Below are 22,651 nucleotides of genomic sequence, written 5' to 3' on the forward strand. Positions count from 1 at the left end.
CCAGCCTGCATGGCTTACTGCAGGGGACACTTAAACTTACTTACAAACTGACTATAGCGCAGGGAGATAGTGCAGCTTGTCAGTGAAGTCATCTCGTCAGCACCTCAAACGACAACTCCGCCTCACTCACGCGCTTATGAATTTAAATAAATACAAACATCAAGTTTGCTATGGCTTTCGACTCACGTTCTTGTCAATGGTTTATGCAGGCAAACATTCATATAAATTGATATGTCAGGGACGGCCCAAGAGGGTTGAGAAGGGGGTGTATCAACTTTTATTGCCCGTGCATAGCCTTTATTTGCAAATATGTTTGATAGCTCATAATTCATTTTCATTTATAAACACTTGAGGAATTCCTCTCGGGTTGTTTGGCCAGCATTATTTCAGTCCGTACAAACGATAACTCACGGGAAACTGTAGGTATCTGAATGAAAGGTGGGTTAGTACTGAAAATGGGACATCAACACACCCACCTATGAAGGTGATTTTCAAAAATGAGAAAGTATAGTGTTGTTGTTATTGTTGTTGAAGTGGTTGCGTGTTTCTGCTGAAATAATCCTAATTAGCGACCAGCACCGTTTTAAAACCACTGTTCTCGTGTGATGTCTTGTTTCTGTTGGTTGTTTTTGTTTTCTCAGATCCTTCCTCTAAGTCAAATTCATTTTGTGAGATCCAAGTATAGCAGCAAATTCTTTATCTCTATGTCTGAGATCTCATTAATTTGCTGTAAGAAAGGCTTACCGAATGAGCAAACTCCTAGAGCATGACTAGCCCTAGACATTCCCATAGGTAGTGAAAAAGACTTTCCTTCACCCTTTCCGCTTGCCAGCTTCTGCAGATGGGATTGAAGGGGAGGTTGAGTCTGGCTGCATGATCCTCTACTTTCTTCGGGGAAAGTCCCGGGGCCTATGATAGAAAGCACCAAGGCGTAAAAAGGTGCAAAAGTCAAAAATTTGTGCTTCACCTATATTTCGAGGAAATCCGCCAAACACCCTAAACAAAAGAAAGTATGATATTTTAGAACGCGAAGCAAACCACAAAGATTGTTCAAGAATGTAAGAAGAAGCTTAATTCTATCGCAAGACACAAACGGGCTTGTACTTATATGGGTCCCACGATACTTCGGTGTTCAAGAAAACGAAATTGCCGATGAATTGGCCAACCGTGGTTCAGCGGTTCCCCCACAAGAGGCAGAGCCAATAATCGGAATCAGTTCCGCAGGAATTATGAATTAGATCAGTGCTTATGTATGAAATTTACATAAAGAGCGATGGTCCGGTCTAGAACTGCAAAATGTTTTGTGACAAGACCGAATAGAAAACTAGAAAACTGTCAAACTTTCTACTAAAACTTGGAAGGAAAGACGTTCAGTTGATGGTAATCATACCGTTACAGGACAAAACTCAGCATATGACCACCATTGGAATCATTGAGGCCCCGATGTGCCTGTCTTGCTTGGAGGAGGCGGATAGCACTGAGCACTTTCTCTGTGAGTGTGCTGCCTTTGCTAGACCACGGCTACGAGTTTTGGGTTCCGATGTCGAGAGAATGAGTAATATTCGTTCACTAAAACTGGTGGATATTTACAGATTTACCAAAGAATCTGGAAAGTTCTCAAAGGACTAAAGGACTCTGTCTCTGTCTCTATTCTTTCCCATCTCTTTCTCTGATACTTTTCTCCTTGACTATCTACACTTTAACTTTCCAGAGCTCTAAATACAAAGGGTTTTTTAGCCTGAGTCCCCAAGGAGCCCCCAAATCTCTTGATGCTCCTTGGCTCGACCAATTCAAACCCTGTTTTTACTTGTATCATGCGACTGCACTGCACAACAGCATGCACGATGATTGAGTTATGACAGATGATCCTAGTCCAATTTTTCATGGTCTGTAACTGAAATTTCAGTATCAGCTCTTTAAAAAAAAATATAAAACACAAGTCTTTTTATAAAAAAAACACTAATATTTAACACTTTGGGGACGAGTATCGGGGTATAGCCGCCCAAGCCGTTTTACCGATCCGGACGCGTGTCGGCATAAAATCACCCAAATTAGTTCATAGCTGCAAGACCAGCGACGTCTGTCGTTCTGAGCGATAATATACGCATAGGTATAGTAAAAGAGTCACGTTTTCATTCAAAGACATTGGGGGCCATTAGCGATGAAGTCTTATCTTCCTCATAATGTATATTAAACTAAACAGTGTCACTGCCAAAGGAACCTGCAAGCTTTTTATATATTTTATCCTACGCAGGATGGCTAGGCGATCTAGAGATGATACGTTAGATAGTGACAGTTCTGACGAATATTACTTTGAATCTGATAAGACGGAAGATGACGCATTACTTCGTCAAGTGGAAGTGAAATCCGTGCAATAAGGAATCCACTCAGGCATTTCAACATTAGCAGTGATAGCAGTTTGTTTATAATTATTTTTTGATTTTATGAAACTTTTTTTTTGTGTCAAATAAAGACTTAGTTTTTATAACATTCAACGTATTTATTTTTTTTACTGCGCACTCCAATACCTCTCGTCCTCAGTGACGCTCGCCCATTGAGCGGCTCCGTCTCCAAAGGGTCATAGATAATCATGTATTTTTTAGTTTTTAAGCTGAAAAAAACTTTCTTTTCTGTGATTTTCTTTTTGAAGCTGAAGGTAGAGAGAGCTGTTCTGAACGCTCCAACAATAGTCAGCCATCAAGTGTGCGCTCCAGTAGCCCTGATAGCGCTCCTCCATCGTACGAAGGCTCTGGTGGCACCGCTCTTCTTGTTCCTCACTTAGATCCCCAACATCGGCAGGGAAATAGTTGAGGTGGCAGAGAAATATTGAGGACTTTGAAAATGACTCATTAGTTTTCGGACGTGTTGCGAATAATCAGAATTTTTTTTATTCCCCAAAAAATTTTGCACAAGTCAAATAACCTCTTCCATGCGTTTTTCTCGAACTCTGTCATGTAAAATTTGAGTCTTTTATTAAAGATCTTGTCTGTGGATCATCAAAAATTCCCGTTTTTATCTTTTCTGCACTTAGTTTTGGAAACGTTTTTGATAGAAAAAGGAAACAATTTCCGTTTTTGTCAAGACCTTTTACAAATTGTTTTTAAGCCTTAGTTTTATGTGTAACGGGGGTAAAATAATACGATCTCTTGATACTGGAGGTGGGTTTTTTAATTCGTTCTGTAGACCGGAAACTAGCGCTTTCCGACTAGGCCAATCCTTTTTAATCTAATGTTTTGTTTTAGCTCTACTGTCTCATAAGCAAAGAAAACAGGGATACTTTTCCATCTGGCAATCTAATTTCCTGCAAGCTTAGGGGCAGCACAACACAGCACAGTATTATTATTATGACAAAAAAATGGACTATAAAATACAAATATTTGCCAGGAAAGATTGGCAGACCAGAGTCGTATCAGGTCACCATATTTACACTGACGGCTCAAAAAAGGTCAATGACACTGGATTGGGAGTGCACTCGGAATAAATATCTTTAAATTGCTCCTTTAGACTCCCAGACTGGTGAAGCGTCTTCCATCTGAGATCTACACTACATACAAAGCAGCAAAAACTTACCTCCGACAAACCTTATTATTTTTGTTGATTGGTGGTCTCTGATTACTAACTGTAGGGTCTCCAAAGCACGCTGGCTAAACTGAATATTAAACGTCCAAAATGTCTGTTTATATTCAACAGTTCAACTCAGGCCCGACGAGAGGGGGGGGGGGGGGGGGATCGGGTACTTTTTCCCCCGGGCCCGGAGTTTTCAGAGGGGTTCGGACTCGAGGAAACTCGACTTCGATGATATTATAAGAGCTTTTGCCTCAGCTAAAGCAAGAAAAGCAAAATTCTAAGCATCGTGGCAGTCATTTTCAAATATTTGTAAGGCTCACAAAATGAATAAAAAATTTTAACTTTTTTCAGCTGCGTTTTTTATTTAGGATCTGCTGAAGAGTTTTCTAAAATTCATTTTAATCAATATTTCATAATTAATTCTTCAAAAATTTTATCAATGAGTTCTTCAATGTTTAAATGTTATTTCACTATAACATAATACGCATTTTGATAAATAAAAAAAATTTGAAGGGGCCCGCATCTTCCCCCGGGGCCCGCAAGTTTCCCCCGAGGCCCGAATACTCTCTCCACGGCCCTGGTTTAACTACCAGCGTCCTCACAGATGTTTTAACGGGCACCAAAGCCAGTAGAATGGGTGTACCTCACAGTGACTTTTGCAGGAGTTGTGAAGATGAAGAAGAAATTTAGTTGGCACAACACCTCCACTGTGGAGGCCCTGCACTTCAAAGAAGGCCTTAGGGCCCATTTAGAGTGTCTTGTCTTAGACAAGCAACCTGGCTAACCGATTTGATAAAGTCTTGATAGTTGTTTGGGGTATCTAAAAAGGTGATAGAGTAAATAAAGAACAGCGAGTACATATCGTCCCCTTAGTATAACAATAGCCTATGTGCTCATAGGCTATTATTTTTTTATTGAATTTTTGGATTCTCCATCGTCGATTTTATATGTGGTCAAAATTTTGTCAAATTCTAGTTCCACAAAGTGGGTCAAAACGTCAGTCAAAAAATAATAAATATTTACAGACATAACGAGATTTGAGTGAGAGCTACTTTCGACAAAAAGTTTGAAATTCATTTTCTCAAAACATCAAAAAATGTATAGGCTATTTTAATACTAAGGGGACGATATTGAAGCAAGAGCTCAGTCTATTGACCGCTATTGAACTTTGAGAGCTAATAAAAACTTGGACAGAACGTAATACTTCACAAACTGTTTTTGTATTTACTTTTGGGTCAGGAACTGCAATTGAAAAATCAGCATTTACATAGAAGAAGCCACAAAATTATCGGATAATGTTTTCATTGGGGTTAAGGGAAAATAGCAAATCGTGGATTCGTACCTGCTTATACGAGTAAGCTATGCGAGCTTTCACAACCGAAAATGAAAACTTATTCCGACCCCTTCATGGATCTGCCACTGTACGTGTTTATAAAATTATATACGTATGTACATATATTTGTGCATGAAAGGGCAAGCATTCGCTGAGAACCATAAATACATACATCACATATGAATTTCGAATGGTTAATTCCTTGTGACTAAGCGTTGAATAATTTCTACGACGTGCGTATAAACCGCGAGACGCTACAGCGTGTCTGACAACAATTGTAAAGAAAACAACAATAAATACAAAGTAGTTTGACACGCCTTCCCCAATGAATAAACATACATACATGCATGTGACTATCGTGCCTGTATATATGTATATCTGCACGAGTGTGTATGTATGCATTTATACCCAGCTTAAAGTACGAAATGATTGATGCCGGTATCGGTCAAATGTATGTACGTACATCGATTCTATGAAGTGTAAGCCCGCATATTTTTGTAATCCGTATGTTTTTAGTAGTTACCCATGGGTTTGACACACACATATATGCATACACACATATATACATACATACATATATACATATATACATAGATACGTACGTACATACATACATGCACAGCTACAATTGCATTTGTACCGGCTTGCTGCTGATATAATTTCGCCACAATTTCTTTAAGAAATAAAAACCAACAGTAGAGTTAAATAAAATTATGCACAAAAAGCGTCAAAGTTGCTTCAAGTAGATATCAATTCCGTCTAATAATTGGCTGCTTGACAGGTTTTCGATTGTCAGGACGCTTCAGTTTTCAGCTATTAAATGTTAATAAATCAAGAAATCCATGAAAGATGAGAACAACTAAAAACTCTTTTTTTTCATTCCCGTCAGCTTGCAGGGAGGGCTACACACTCATTAACGTTAATAGGGTGATCAATAAACGAAAAGAAATTTTTATTTTTTTTACATCAATAATGTGAAGGTTATACAAAATTTCATTGCGCTGGTTATCAAAAAAACTATATTATAAAAAAATTTTCGTTTGTTAATTATCGGAAAAGTTTGTCCACAAACATTTGGCCTTAAAAAAAACACTCACTATTAAAAAAAATATCGTTTTGTTAATTATCAGAAAAGTTTGTCCACAAAAAATTGTTTTTTTCTGATTCTCGAAAAAAAGTTATCAACCAATATTAAGTTTTTTTTAGTAATTGCATGCTTAATATACGGCGGAATAGCCGAATGAGTTTATTGCGTGACTATCATTCGAAAGTGCACGGGTTCGAGTACGCGGGCATGAAACACCAAAGAGTTGTTTCTAATAGCTGAAAAAGCTGGCATGAAAAAGCTCCTTATAAAAAACGATCTGCCCATCGGAAGCGTCTTAAAACTGTACCATAGTTCCTGCCATTTGTGGAAAACATCATGACTCACACCCCATTACTTTTTACTACGCGTAATATACTGCGTTAAATAACTAAAGGGTTTTCTAATCAGAGGTGTTATTTTGATATTCAAAGAAAAATGCTACTTTTTAATAGAAATGATCGGATGTTTATTTCATTATAAAGAAATAACATTAGGAAAATGACCACCTCGACCACGCTTACAGGACAATATCCTTTTCATGGCATTTTCCATAACCGAATTGCAAAGTAGCTGCCCGATGTCCTCGATAGCCTCACGAATTCTATCCTTGAGGTCTTGAATCGACCCTGGGCTGTTGGCTGTTGGCGTAGACCTTTTCTTTCACGTGTCCCCAAAGAAAAAAGTCACGAGGTGGCCAATTGTGATCACAGAGAGATAACACGGTCCGGAAACTTTTCCCGTCAAAGATCAAGGTTTTCGTTGCTTATGTGGCACGTAGCGCCGTCTTGTTGAAAATAAATGTTGTCCAGATCAATAACATCCAATTCCGGCCATAAAAAATCGTTAATCATCTCCCGATAGCGCAATCCATTCACCTGTAACACCTGTTATTGGAAAACCCTATACAGCACAAGAATTTATTGACAAGTTCTAATTACTTTTTTTGTTTCTTATTTCATTTTTATTATTTTATTATGAAAATATAGTTCATTCTCCCACAAAAACCATATAAATCCCAAGGATGATAAAAGCAAGATTGCATCCATTAGAGAGTACGTGACGTCACATTAGTGTAGTCCTGCAGTGTTGCCAAGCCTTTGCTCTTCGCAATAAATTTTGGGCTTTTCTATCCCAAATGCGAAAATTTTTGATTTTAGTGTTTTTTTTTTAATTCAAAGCTACCAAAATTGGAAGTTAAAAAAAAGTATAATTAAATAAAAAAGGCTAAAATAAGCCACTCTTGCATTTAAAGCTTATGCTTAGAAGATTTCAGTGCTATTGAAAATTTGTTAATTCTTATAATTCTGGTAATGTGGTGACACTGATCATCGATTGTATTAGGATGACGTCACGAAAACCAGCTGATTTTATCAAATTCGCTGCGAGCAAAGCAACTGTACCACGACAGGCGCAACCTCATTATTCTTTCCATCTTGATAAATCTAAGTTTGAAATTTGTGAAAATGAAAAAAAAAAATCAAAAAATGTTTATAAAAATTTCACACTTTTTAGCTAGAAAAATTTCGAGTATGCAGTTATAGCCCATTCAATTTTGTTACAATAAAATACAAACTTAAAGTGGTTCAAAAAATGCGTCGATGTTTTTTGCGGCGTTCTTGTTTATTTTCATTTAGAGGTATCGGATTTTAAATTGAAATAAAACAACAAAAATTGAAATTGTTTGGGCAATCTTTACTATTTTTATGTAGAACCATTCATGAGATTTATTTTTTAAAGATCCCTTTCAAATGTTGGCTGCAACTGCGCCGTAATTCGGCCGTCTGTAAACACCAATTTTTAATGACTCACTGGAGAACTTCGTTCGGTCGGTCGGTCGGTATCTCGTGAATAACTTTAGTAATGTTGGCTTCCAATGCCTCAATCAAGGCTAGTTTATCCACAAAGCATTTAGACGTTACATACCTCCATATATAAAAGTCTCCATACATAAAAGTCCAAAGGTGTGATATCACACGATCTTGGTGGGCAATCCACTTGTTGGAGGCGAGAGATAATTTGCTCACCGAAACGACGACGCAGTAAATCCATTGTTTCACGGAGTCTATGGCAAGTCGCGACGGTTTGTTGGGGCCAAATGTTGTGAAGATCACGGGCTTCAATTTCCGGCATCAAAATGCCGCTTATCATGACGCTGTTCATTCACTGTTACAATGGCGCCACCAAAAAATTGTCAAAACTCAACGCGAATTCGAACTTGCACTTTATTCTGTTGAAATTCAATGGGCTATAAAACTGCACACCCGAAATTTTTCAAAAAGTTCTGATTAAAAAGTTTGAAATTTTTATGAACATTTTTTAAATTATTGTTTGTATTTTACGCAAAGTTTGAAACTTTAATTGACATATTTTTAATAGAAGAATGAACCATATTTATCATTTTCGTAATTTGTACAATAGAAAGCTTGAAACTATAATGTATATGGTTTTTGTAGGTCAATGAACTATGTTTTTTTGTTTGTATTTTGGTCAAAGTTGGGAACTTGGATTTATATGTTCTTAACAGAAGAATGAACTATATTTTTATAAACAAATTATTAATTCTAAAGAAGAAATAAATAAGTAGTCGAAACTTGTCAATAAGTACCTGTAGTAATTTAGCCCATAGTTATTTAGCCCAGTTCTCTAAAACTCTGCGTTGGCGATCACGGGCTTTTCTACAAGGAGAAGTCCAAAATAAACAAGACTGAGCTAAAATAGAAACGGCAGGAGCTTTGTTCTGATAACTTCGAGTTTATTTATTCAAAACAGTTCCCTCTGGCCTCGGAACACTGTTTTGCGCGATCTAAAAGCTTTTCGAAAGAGTGTTTCAGGTCATTGACCGACAGGAAGGTCCTTCAGGATGTCGGTAAAATTCTTTTGGACGGTCTCTACGGACGGACGCAAAATGTTTTTTGCAATGCAGTTTTCCGAAAAGGTCGAAGTCACAGGGAGGCACATCAGGCGAATACGGTGAGTGATTGATGGTTAAAATGCGATTTCTAATCAGAAAATAAGTCACAAGAGTGGATCGATGAGATGGTGCATTCTCATGCAATAAGCACCAGCTTCCTCCTTCGCGGTATTCAGGGCGATTTCGCTTCAAAACGCCAAGATAGAAAATTGCATTGACGGTTTGGCCCGTTGGCATGAACTCACTGTAGACAATCCTTTTGGAATCGTAAAAATAAATGGGCATCGACTGGATTTTTGACTTCTCCAAACGCGAGTTTTTGGGGGTGGCTCGTCTGGGGTTTTCCATTCGGCACTTTGACGCTTAGTTTCAGGTTCTTGTTGGACACACAACGTTTTATCACAAGCTCCAATATTGTAAAGGATGATCTCGTCTTTTCTCCCCTTTTCAATGAGGTCTTTAAATGTTGAATTCCGAGCAATTTTTGGTCCTCAGTTAACTTGTGCGGAATGAAATGTGCTCAGACCTTTCGTAAGCCCGAATGATCGGTTAAAATGCGATAAATCAATGTTTAGGAGATATTCAACTATGATTCCATCAATTTAAACGATAATTTCGGTTCATTTTTGATAACAAACACAGTTTGATGACGCCAGTTTTGTTTATTTTGGAATTCACCTTGTATTTGGGAATCATTTCAAATGGTTTCAAATTCTTTTTGGGATGCTATGTTTCGGTCTTCCAAGCTGGAAATATGTACTGGCCAATAGTTTAAGTGTCTAAATGGAAAGCAAAGTTAAACCGAAATTATTCTCGGCTTGAAATTTCTCTTAATTTGCAACTAATTCTATATCTAATAGCACTGCCTTTTTTTGCCTCTTTAATATTTTGAAATGAAATATACAGAAATATATAGAGGAAAAAATTACAGAAATATTAAAACATTTGAAATTTTCGTAAAACAAAAATTGCATTTAAAACTGGTTGCAATAATTAGCGATTGAACAAAAACTGCAACAACAAATTATATGAAAACTCGTAAAAACTACTATAAATACCTGCATACTTAGAGAATTTGTTGGAATAACGAATATGAAATGTGAAAAACGATAATGAGATCACGAGTATAAATCCCAATAAAAGAATAGCACGAGCAAAACACTACAATTTAGTACCAGCAACAGCAACAACAGGAAAGCAATAAAAAATTAATTGCAGCAAAGTCGTAATTATTGTACTAACAACAAAAACGACAACGACATTTTTCTGCTACATTACGCCATTCCCTGATAGGTCTTGCAGACACAGTCGCAAAACCTACAACATTAGTTGACGCCACATCCTACAACTCAGTGCAACGCGAAGGGGCTGTCGTGCCTTCCTGTGAACACTACATTAATGTAAACACTGAGTGGCAATTCGATTGTGTATACCTGTGTGTGTGTGTGTGTGTGCGCGCGTATGGAATGCGTTCACTCAACACCATCAGTAACATATAACGAAGCCAATAACAACGAACATATCACAACGACACATTGCGGCAACCATAACGCACAACGAAAGTGAAAGGTAATTTGTAACTTTTTCTCCACATAAACTTATTTCATTAATTCATTTCTTCAGACAACTGTACACAAACGTATTTGCACATAAACTCATTCACACATATTTACGTACATAAATTCATATAAATACCATACAAATACGTAGATGCCAGGGTGACTATTTAGATTGTGAGATTAGTTATGAAAACAGAAATAAAACAAAAGCATGAAATAGGCATGGTTGGTTGGTTGGTTAGAGTGGTGATTCATCCAGAATCCATCTAGCGCTTCATCCATTTTGTTGCCACATCCAGCTTGTTTAACAGTTATTTACAGCAAGACGATATCCAGTCTGTGCGGTTTAGAACCCTTATTAGGCTGTTGCCGTCTAAGCCAGACAGTTGCTCGAGACTTTCGAACAGCGGTTTGCCCAGAGTTAACATTCTGTCCTTCCATAGGGCAGGATATTCATAGAGGAAATGGAAGATTGTTTCCTTTTTCTATGACAGTATGTGTTGTGAGGGATGCCCATTTTGGCGGCTTGTTCTCCGATAGACCAAAAGCCAGTTATGACTGCCGTTAGTCTACAGGCGTCCCGTCGCACAGTGCGGCCGATTCCCAAAAAGCTGGCCAAAAGTCGAAAAAAAGATTTCTAGATAGAGTTTTTTTGTCTTTGGGTTGGCTATAGTAATGCCTTGAGTAGTGAAAACCGTTCATAGCAACGTCCTGTACCCTAAGTATCCTCTGCATTTTCAGTCGCAACGTGGCCTTCGTTTGAGCATCGTATTACTGTCGATGAATAGTGAAAGTTGTACACATTTGAAAGATTTTGTAATGGAGTAAATTGAACAAAACCAAATGGAATCATCTTCGGAAGGTTAGTAAAATACGAGAAATCTTTAGTACATATCAATACCTCGACACAAAATTTTTAGCTGCAGCAATACGTAGATACATTTTTTGCAATTTTTTTTATAAAATTTGAGTTTTCAAACTGTATAGTAATACAACGCCGTCAAATGCTGCTTTGAAACCTATTAAAGGTTACTCAAAAAAGTAATGGTTACTGAATAAAATAAGATTCAGCTGCTACCACTTGCTACCTTGCGACCCCGAAAACATATAAATTTACATGCATCTTGATTATGTTCTTGAATATACGCTATATACGCTATGTGACGGGGTGGCCAATAGGGGTGGAAGGGGGTGGATTTTCAAAATTTTAAGATCAAATTCGTAATCAGCGACCCCGACAACCCCCGAGTAAGAAATTTTGAATCAATTACTTAATTTTTTGAGTTTTGGCCAGCTTTTCGGGAATCGGCCGCACAGTGCGTCGTTTCATGTTTATCAATGTCGACGATTGCTTGAGGTTCTAGGTGGACCACAACGTCCTGCTGATTTTGCATTTCGTCTGGTCTCTACATCTACAATCTGCGATTCGAAGGTATTTTAGGGAAATTGCATGCTTGACTGCACCTAATGGTGTGAATACCGGTACTGCAAGAACGTTATTCATGGCAGATCCCCCTCTTGTTAGTTCATCGGCTTTTTCGTTACCTTCTATGTTCCGGTGTCCCGGGACCCAAATTAAGGTTACTTTATGGTTTTCACTCAAAGTGGTGAGGTTATTCCTATTTTGCTCCACCACTTTGGAGGTTGTTGTAGCCGAGTCAGTAGAATCCGGATTCGAAACCCGCTATGGGAATGAAACACCAAATGATAGAAAAGGTTTTTCTAATAGCGGCAAGCCTCCGAGTGTATTTTTGCCTCGAAAAAAGACTGTCATAAAACACCGTCTGCCGTTCGGAGGCGGCCTAAAACTGCACGCCATAAATAGGAGGAGGAGCTCGGCCAAGCAATCAACAAAAGCGCCAACATATATATAAAGGGTGATCAATTAAGAGGCATCGGATTTTAAATTGAAATAAAACAACGAAAATTGAAATTGTTTGGGCAATCTTTATTATTTTTGTGTAGAACCATTCGTGACATTTATTTTTTAAAGATAATCCCTTTCAAATGTTGTCCGCAATTGCGCCGTAATTCGACTATCCGTAAACAACCATTTTGAACTTTGACTTTCAAGGGGACTTCGGTCGATCGGTCGGTATTTCGTGAATAACTTGGGTAATATGGAAGCCAATCGAAGCTGATTTATCTACAGAGTATTTAGATTTTACATATCCTCACAAATAAATGTCGAAAGGTGTGATATCACACGATCTTGGTGGCCAATCGACTGGTTCGAGACGAGAGATGAATTGCTCGCCGAAACGACGACGCAGTAAGTCCCTTGTTTCACGGGCTGTACGAGTATGGTAAGTAGCGCCGTCTGCCGTCTTGTTGGAACCTCATTGTTGTGCAGATCACCGGCTTTAATTTTTGGCATCAAAAAGTCGTTTATCTTGGTGCGATAGCGTTCGCCATTCACTGTTACAATGGCCCCAGCCTCGTCTTTGAAGAAAGAGCGCCGTCGATTCCTCCAGCCCATAGGCCGCACTAAACGGTTGCTTTCAATGGATGCAATGGCTTGAATGGTTTCAGGTTGCACCTCAGCCCGAATTTGGCAATTTTTGCGTCTTGACGTAGTCATTAAGTCAAATAGGGCCTCATCGCTGAACATCATAAGTTGGCATGAGCGCGCGATAAACACTTTTCACAGAGCGTCGATTTTCGTAATAGAATTGTTCGATTTGTAAGGCGATTTGTTAAGGCATAAGTCTTTCCATGATGAAATGTCAACGAAAAAAAATTTGTATTTAGTTTGTCTTACAAAAGCACATTCTGGGAAGAAGTACCTCTAATCTGATCACCCTTTACGAGCATTTTACAGCGGCAAAGTTTGCCACTTTTTCGTCAAAAGTGCAAGTAAGCTTATCGCTACATTCTCGCCTGCATAATGCACATCGAAATTGTAAACAAATCATTGCTCGAAATTTTTAAAGAGCTAAATTTTTTATTATTATTTTTTTTATTGTAATTTCGAACAACACAATTCGCGCGCAAATATCAAATGGCTCTGAATCAGGTATCGTCACAAATGTATATTCGTAGCTTTCCAGCTAAAATGTCAGCTAGCACCAATCAGCGTTACCAAGTCTCACAATGTAAATGGTGGCCCTCGTGTAACTCACATTTTATATTTCACGCAATTCATCATATATAGCTTACACTGCTTTGATATACTAATTTTATAAAGGAGCTTTTTCATGCTTTATTATTACATCGCTAGGCAAAGGCATTATTCAAATTTAAATCACAACAATAAATCCGTAAGTGGAATAAAATGAAGTGAAATGAAAATGATTCAAAATCACACATTGATACCATCCATTTATAGTGGTGTAATTCGATGCATAGGTACCGTTACAAGCGCAGTCACAAAGCCGCATAATCGCATAATCGCCTGACTGACTGTCTGCCTGGCATCGTAGGCCACTCGTACATGAGTTAGCGCAATCGGTCGCCTCGTTCATATTAGCATTCCAATAAATGCAAAAATTAAACTATGCATAAATGCATGAAAACACATAAATCCATAATACCACGCAGACAATTGATAGCCGTACAAAGCGTATAAATTAGTGATGTGCATTTTTTCGATTTTTACGAACGCGGGATTTTTAGGAATATAATCAAAGAAAATAGCGCGGGAGGGAAAATAACCAAACAGGAGGAAAAAGGAAGAAGGAGCTTTGGATTAGTGGATGACGGGCAGCAGTGGCTAATTGCGTTTGTATTAATCGCTTCAAACTACTGAAGAAATTCACCACGTGAGATAAATTTAAACTCGCAATATCCGCAGGTGCAGTAAAAAATAACCGCGTGAATGCCTAAATCTTTATCCGACAAGAACAGGGCAGCTGAGAAGAAGATGCTGAGATGATTCCGGCTTCTGCAGAAAGAACTTGAAGCAATCCCAAGTCACACTGCATGGACACCTAACGGACAATGTCCGGTAAGGATATCCACCAAATTCGAGATCTGCGACTGTGTTAGCCTTAGAAGTTCCTTCGAGTGCCCCCGATCTACCCGTGACCAGAAGGGTCTTACGATTTTACACGTTTGCGCACTAGCCCAACCCTCATTCTCGCATTTTGCGGTGAAACCGTCTCCAGAGTCCTCTGTCTAGCCAGCTCATCATATATTTTTTAATCTCGTACAACTGAGACAGAATAGAGGAAAGTATGTGGCTTTGATATAAATTATTTTATGTTGAAAAAAAAAAATCAAGCAATTTAGTGAACTTTTTTACAATAGAGGCATACATATGAATGCACTACTTTTTATATTCAAAAGAAAACAAAAAAAAACGTTCTAAATATCCATCCTCTCTAAAAAGTTATGGGCTATGTTGCTTTTTTCGGTATAAAAAGTGTTCTTTCAGCTCCCATTTCATATGCTTCGAAAAAATTTACAAATCTTGAAAATTATTTGCCTGCAAACTCGAGATTTTCGGGACCGAAATTGACACCCCTAGTTCACATACATATACATACATATGTATGTACTTAAGTTAGATTGCTAACACATCAAATGCTGGCAAGCAGCGGTTGCTAATGGCTTTATTAAATTTATGCGAACTTTTCTTAATATCTCAATTCATTCAAAGCGGCATGGAAATTCAAATAATTCAAATATTTCAATTATTCAATCGCATCGCACTCGGGCCCACTCTAATGCACTAATTCAATGCCTCACTTGGCGCGGCTTCAGTCTATTCATGAAGTGTAGTTCATACTCGCATATTTACATACATATATACATGTGTGTACTTGTAAATGTGTACCTGTACGGGCATGCAATATAAAATCTACTCAGAGCATAATAGTATATTAGCATTGTCATTGAACTCGCGCATTTAGAAGGTGCGCACTCATTTCACCTTATCACCTCTGCTCTATTTACATATGTGTGCATGTATAGTATGTTGCTCTGCTTGCACACACGTATCAAATTGAGGCACACGCAATTCTTCAGCATACGTTGGCTCATAGCGCTTCGGCTAATGCTGCAGCTCATCATTGTCATCATCGTTTGGCGCATCACTACACACCCGAATCACTACACAGCCACACACACGCGTATCTGTGTAGGTACTTGGTTATAGCATTTAGTTGTTTTTGTTTGTTATGCGCTGAGTGGGATTATGAAACTGACTGCAACATGTCATCATAGCAATCTTATGTTGTGATCGCGTTGACATCAACTTTTGTGGTAACGCACTGTGCATTGCTTTTTAGAGGCATTTTGTGTGTGTGTTTAGTAGAGGTACGATTCACTTTATGCCATCTTTCACTCAGTTTTCTTATTTTAGAAGAAGTTACTGATTTGGAATCGCCTTAATTGTGTGTGTGTGTGTGCGTCACGTCAATAAATGATCAGATGAATGTAATTGAGCCAATTTGCCAGCCATTCTAATAGCCAAACACAGGGTAGTCTATGAGCGACTGAAGTCGGGTACTTTCAGATACACTTTCCTGAACATTAAAAAAATGTATTGCAGTACTTACTACCGATGACATCGAATACTTAAATCTTTTAATAAATAAAAGTTATAGAAATTGTTTATCCAATAATAGGCGTCCCTCGGCAGGCCGTGGAAAATAATGAACATCTACTACTTTTCCTGCCTCCACTCAAACATTTTTTGTTTGTTTTTATTAAGTTAAAATGGCTTTTCCGAAACAAAATATGATGATTAATAAATTAGTTTGGGGAAAAAGAAATCATTATTTTTGTTTAAAAATTTTGCGTAAATGTTTTAAAACATTTAGCATCGATCCTTAACTCCTGGGCGATGCTACGACTACTAGCATTCCGGTGATCTTCGATTATTTCTGTGATTTTATAGACATTTACGACATTATCGACATTTTCTTTAACTTCAAAAATACCTGAATGGAATTGACGAAACCAAAACTGCACGTAATTATGTTAGTTGTTGCAGTAACGGCACCATAAACTCCATTCGCAATTTCAGCGGCCTGGTTTGCATTTTCGTTTTTATCAAAGAAAAACTCAAAATTGTAAAATGTACCGAATTTTCTCTTTATTGACTTCCTTGACATTGTTAACTCCCTGTAACTCACAACTGAATGGAACAAACGAATTTAGTGTGAAATATCAGCTTGGCAACGAAGGTAAACTGTATCTTGTTTTAATGGATACAGCCATCTACCGAGAAAAATGTACCCTTTTTTGGGTGTTCGGCCGTGCTCCTCTCCCTATTTGCGGTACGCGTCTTGATGGTTTTTACAAATGGAGGGACCTACAGTTTTAAGCCAACTCCGAACGGCAAATGGTTTTTATGAGAAGCTTTTTCATGGCAGAAAGGCCGAGAGCTACCCGCTGTTAGAAAAAACGTTTCCTATCATTTCGTGTTTCATGCCCGAAGTTTCGAACTTGGGTACACAGCAACTCATGCAGCTATGGCGGGCGCCAATTGATGTTTGAATATAAGGACTTTTGGCTGACCTTATAAAGAAATATCTTTTTGTATTTTTTTGTTTTGCTTTGACTGTTATTTCAACGTTACTATTTTCTGTAAGTTTTCTGTTACGAATGCATTTAGTGTTTCGATTACCCATGCATACCTCCGTTAAATAATAGCAAATCGGCAATTAATTTCATTTATTACTGTCTGTAATTAACTATCCATACACAACACACAAGCTTATATTTAATTTATATTGATCGTTTCTCATATTTTATATGCGTAAGCATTGTTTAACGGTTAAGCAATTAAATTAAATTTAGCTTGCTTTTTAAGGCAGCCAACCTATTTATTTGCGGCGCTTAAGTTAGTGGCAAATAAAAAACGTTGATTTTAATGCCACTCAGCCATCATTGACAGCTGTACACACAAATCTAACAAAAAGTTCATGGCGAAAGAAACAACTGAAATCCATTAAAGTCATATTGAACAAATTGCCAAGAAAAAAAAAATAGGCGACAAATCAATTTCTGTATACGCTATAACTTGAAACATATTTATGACAGAGGTATACAAAAGGTTTTCCAATAACAGGTGTTATAAATGAACGGATTGCGCTATCGAAAGATGATTAACAATTTTTATGGTCGGAATTGGATGGATGGATGATCTGAATAACGCTTATTTTCAACTATACGGCGCTGCGTGCCACATAAGCAATGAAACCATTGATCTTTTAGGGGAAACGTTTTCGGACCGTGTTATCTCTCGAAGAGGTGATCACAATTGGCCACCGAGAACTTGTGATTTAACACCTTGTGACTTTTTTCTTTGGGGCCACGTCAAAGAGAAGGCCTACACCAATAGCCCAGGGTCGATTCAAGACCTCAAAGATGGAATTCGTAAGGCTTTTGAGGACATATGTAAGCCACTTTGCAATTCGGTTATGGAAAATTCCATGAAAAGGATATTGTCCTGTAAGCGTGGTCGAGGTGGTCATTTGCCTGATGTTATTTTCCACTATCAACGGCGTACCTTCCTCTTTATAATGAAATATATAAATACATAAATGATCGGATGCATTTATGTTAAAAGAGGGATCTTTGGTTTGAATATCAAAATAACACCTCTAATTGGAAAACCCTCTATTTTAGTATAGGTTGGTCGAAACATAGGAAAGGAAAGAAAAGTTCGTAAATTTTTTAGTTAGTTAATTTTTTTTAGTTAAAAAAATTTAGTTAATTTAGTTAATTTTTTTTTAACAAATAATAATCTACTTCACTAATTATTTTTTAATTAATTAATTTTTTTTAATATATAATATTCTACTTCACTAATTTTTTTTAGTTAATTTTTTTTTCTTTAAATATAATAAGCTACTTCAACTTCAATATACTTACACAAGGTGGCCCAAAATAATAAACCAATTTTGTTTGTAACTTTTAACTTTTCTGCATTACTCCCTGAGCGGGTAAAAGTGGCGCGTAAAATTGAATGATTAATTTTGCACCACCTTATATATTATAATTGGCGGTTACGCCTTTTATTGGGTGTTCCGCCGAGCTCCTTCTCTTTCTTGTGGTGCTGTTTTTCTATAAATGGAGGAGCTTACAGTTTTCTGCCGTCTCCGAATGGCGAACAGATTTTTATGGCAAGCTTTTCTTTGGCAGAAATACACTCTGCGCTTTGCCTTGTCTGCCGAGGGGCGACCGCTACTAAAAAACATTTTTCTATTATTTGGTGTTTCACGCCCGAGGTCTCGAACCTGTGCATTTCCGAGTGCTAGGCATGAGATTAGTGGAACTATAAAAGTTCTCAGCAAGGGCAGGGCATATGTCTTGAGATATCAAGTCCGCTGTGTGTCATAATTTTATTAGTACGAAATAAATTTTACCTAAGCTATAGTTTAGATTATGCGGAAGATTTTTGGATTTTTATATCGTAGGCAATGGAGCAATCAGCTGTACGAGCTTTACGGCGACATAGACATAGCGCAGCGAATAAAGATCCAGCGGCAACGTTGGCTGGGTCAAGTCGTCTGAATGGATACAAACGCTTCAGCTCTGAAAGTAATCGATGCGGTACCAGCTGGTGGTAGCAGAGAAAGAGGAAGGACCCTCTGCGTTGACAATATCAGGTGGAGAAGAACTTGGCTTCCCTTGGTGTGGCCAACTGGCAAAATAACTCTTTACCCTGTTTTCAAAGGCTGATACTTTTTCGAACATTAGGCAATTTGTGAAATACGTTCCGCTCAAAGTACTCGACTCTCTGCCTGGATAGCTTTAACCTCCTTGCAAACCGCTTGAATAGAATTTGTATAAAGAAAAATATTACCTCAATATGTTTTCGTAAACTGCCAACTGTACTTCAGTCCATTTGTATTTTTCTCCCGTGCACTTCAATGCACATACAATCTTGTCTTGCTTTCGTTTACATCTTCTTAGTATTCTTCTTTTTTCTGCTTGAAAAGCTATCTATTTATTTATTACCACAGTTCTATTGTTTTTTTTTGTTATTACTATTGAGTAGCGCTTAATGATTTGTTATTTTGCTTAGTGCAATCTGTGTGTTTTGTGTGAGATATGTTTGTTGTTGGTTTTATTTTCACTTCACTTTTATATTCAACGTAATTTTGCAAAGCTTTCTTGCATTAATTCCCTCGTTATTTCTTTTATATCCTTTCTGATTGGCTTATATTAGATTGAGTATACTTTTGAAATAAACGTTAAGCGGAATCTCTTATTGAGAGATCAAAGACAAGGTGGCTTAGCACGACTGGAGCGATCGAAGCAAACTAAAAATCCCCAGGCCGATAGTCTTAGTAGCTAGTGCCTCTTTTTTGTAATATAGTTATTTATAATTATATTTCATTATTAATAAATAAATAAATAAATAATAAAAATCCCAAGTGAATCCAAAGTCTTTTCCACGTAATCCTTCAAATGCAGAAGAAACGAAAAATTACTCTCTTGTCATGCTGAAGCAAAATGGCGGAATCTCTCCCAGCGCTCGAACGCAAAGAATAGAGTCGTCACGGTTGACGATCTATAATTTAAGAAATACTTAAATTTACGTTCTAAAATTTTTTAGACATATTCTTAAAGGATTATATTAACATTTTATGAAAAAATAATTTTTTTTTTCAAAATTTTACAGGTATCTGTCCCCTTAATAATAAGAATTAAAAGAAAAAAGGTTTTCGGGTTTTATAATCTTACTTTTTTACTCGATATTGATATATACGCCATACTTTTTACCGCTGTTTATTCAGTTCTCGATATTTTGGTCAGATACCAGAAAGTAAAATTATCGATTGGTGGTATCGACTGCAGTTCCTTCACTTGTTCCATGATTTTTGCACTTGCAGCTTTCTGATGAGGCAACCAGGCATCGGTGCGGCTCTCAGAAGATCACGCAGAGTTCTGCGAATTGTACGGCAATTGCCTCGTTGCTGTGTCTACTCGACAAGGTCCAGACGGGACGTTGTACGGCGAATACCTCGTTCCCATGTTCACGAGTCGACGAAGTCTAGTGCGGCGTTGTGTGGTGCGCTCTACTGCAATGGGGTGTGGTTCTTGCCACTGGCCCAAAATCTCTTAATTAGCCGATGTAGTGAATTGCCATATTTCATATTAAAATTAATGTGAGCTTTCTGAGATGAAAATTGTTATTGTTTTTTTTAAACCTTTCATAGTTTTGGTTCAAATGGAGTGTAGATAAAAATATTGACTTCAATTCTTCATAGTGTATAAATGAAGTTTCCAACCTCGACTTTTCGATAATCTCAAATTTATTGCTTTTATATTACAAAATTTTTTAATTTGTTTTCATTTGCGCTAAATCTCTGCACGACAACGGATATCTTTGGTCAATAAAATTAATTTTACTAAAAGTGGACGCACGCCACAAATTGGAGGAGGAACTCGGCCAAACATCTAACAGAAATATACGCGCCAAATATTTATTTGTTTTAAAAGCGGATTAATTAATTCTTAAATATTTGAATGCCAACTTAATATTTTGCCCTTGCCTTATAAACTTGTGCTTGTATTTGAACATAAAATTTTATGTTTTCATATTTCCGCAAGAAGCAGAGAATATCAGGTTTTACGAAAGCTGTCTGCGCCAAAATGTCCACAGGTGTAAATTTGGAATTGTGGATATCTAAAATTTGTTAACATTTTTGTATTTCATTGGGAAATTTTTGTATGAAAACCAAACAAATGTGATGCGATAAACAGATCGTCGCCTCCAGCATAAGAGTACAATACGAGTGTGAGTAATGCATGCATGCAAGAGAATTACAACTGTACCTTACTCTAAGAGTACGAGTAAATAATAACTATGAGAACTGTATTAAAAAAGTTGTATATTAGTAAAAAATGTAGACTAAGTAGTGCAAATCGATAAGTCAAATAACTGCCGCAATTCGTGCATATTAAAATCAATAAACTTGTGTGGACATACAAATACAATGAATATATGTATATATAAATATTTATATATGCGCGTAACAGACCTTTTACCATATCTATGTACATGCGTATGTGTATGTGTGTTATTTGTAAAAACCACTTCCAAGTAGTAGCCACTACTTACACACTTTTGATTCCAACGGTTCTATTGAATTCTGTTGGTTGTCGTTAGAGGTGGGGAAAGTGTGTTGCCATAGTAAATTTACAGTTGTTTTTCTTTTCAATTGGCAAGTAGAATAGCAGCACAAACGAGCGGTGCTATCATTGGCCGACTCACAACAACAACAATGTACATTTGCAAGTAATAATAAAAGTGCTTGTTGTTCATAGAGCGCAGCGTCAAAATCGAATGCAAACAAAGAGGCAAAGCGTTGACGTAGACGTCGACGAGGTAGCCGTTGCTCGCGTCATTACCGCTACCTTTTCATACGTACATATTTAGATAAAAGAAACGTGGTTGTGGTCTTGCATTATCAATTTTAGCGGGTAATTACATTGAAAAAAGAAAGAAAGAAATAAATGAAAAAAAAGTAAAGGTGCTGATGCGCAAAAAAGGGGAAGGAAATGTATGAAAAAGTGCTAAGAGACGTATGTATGTATACGCGGAAAAACATTCGGAAAGGAGGGCAAAGTGGCAACAATAAATAATTATATAGGGTCGTTGTTTTTGTTGGGTGCTGCCGCAGACAAAATAGCTTCGGCTAAACTTAAAGTTTTATTTATTAAGAGTTAAAATTAAATTCACATTGAATATTAAAAGCAGAAATCAAAAATTGGTGCATAAAGTATTGATTTTTATAATAAGTTTTAACAATTTTAACGCATTCTTGAAACGTACAGCTTACCATATATAGAATTCAAGACAAAGTACACATTTTTGCCAAATTTAACAGCTGGAGTTCTATCAAAAATGCCGTTATGCACTGGCAAAGCTTGATCGCGGCTAGCGAAAATCTTTAAATAAATTCATATGTCCAACAATTTAGCACGCCTTTTGTGCGATTTAAATGAAACATATACCGATTTGCAGCTAATTTTCTTCGCTAGTGCAGGGCGCGTGGATCCACTTATACCGCATTCCTAGACTTGAGAATACCTGCACTGTTAAAATTAATTTGTATTATTAAAAAGTGTGACATTTTGGGAAAGGGCGTTACATTTTTACATTTTACATTTTTGAGGTTAAAAATAAAAAAAATTCTGCACTTAATTTGAAGAACGAACTGGCGCAACTGAGGAGAGAGCCAAGTGGAGGTTTTTTGAATTTTCGCCGGTTACGTATATTCGAATTTCGA

General features: G+C 37.3%; 1 protein-coding gene across 2 annotated transcripts in view; it reads left to right on the plus strand.

Annotated features, from left to right (window-relative positions):
• The first annotated feature begins 9,810 nt into the window (after positions 1-9,810).
• The window catches only part of LOC128868300 (uncharacterized), a 43,816-nt gene continuing 30,975 nt past the window's right edge, over positions 9,811-22,651 (plus strand). For both annotated transcript variants that reach the window (XM_054110213.1, XM_054110215.1), the window contains exon 1: positions 9,811-10,467. The gene's annotated coding sequence lies outside the window, so the exon portion shown is untranslated. The remainder of the gene's footprint in view (positions 10,468-22,651) is intronic.

The sequence above is a fragment of the Anastrepha ludens genome, chromosome 6, assembly GCF_028408465.1.
Source record: "Anastrepha ludens isolate Willacy chromosome 6, idAnaLude1.1, whole genome shotgun sequence".
Lineage (NCBI taxonomy): Eukaryota > Metazoa > Arthropoda > Insecta > Diptera > Tephritidae > Anastrepha > Anastrepha ludens.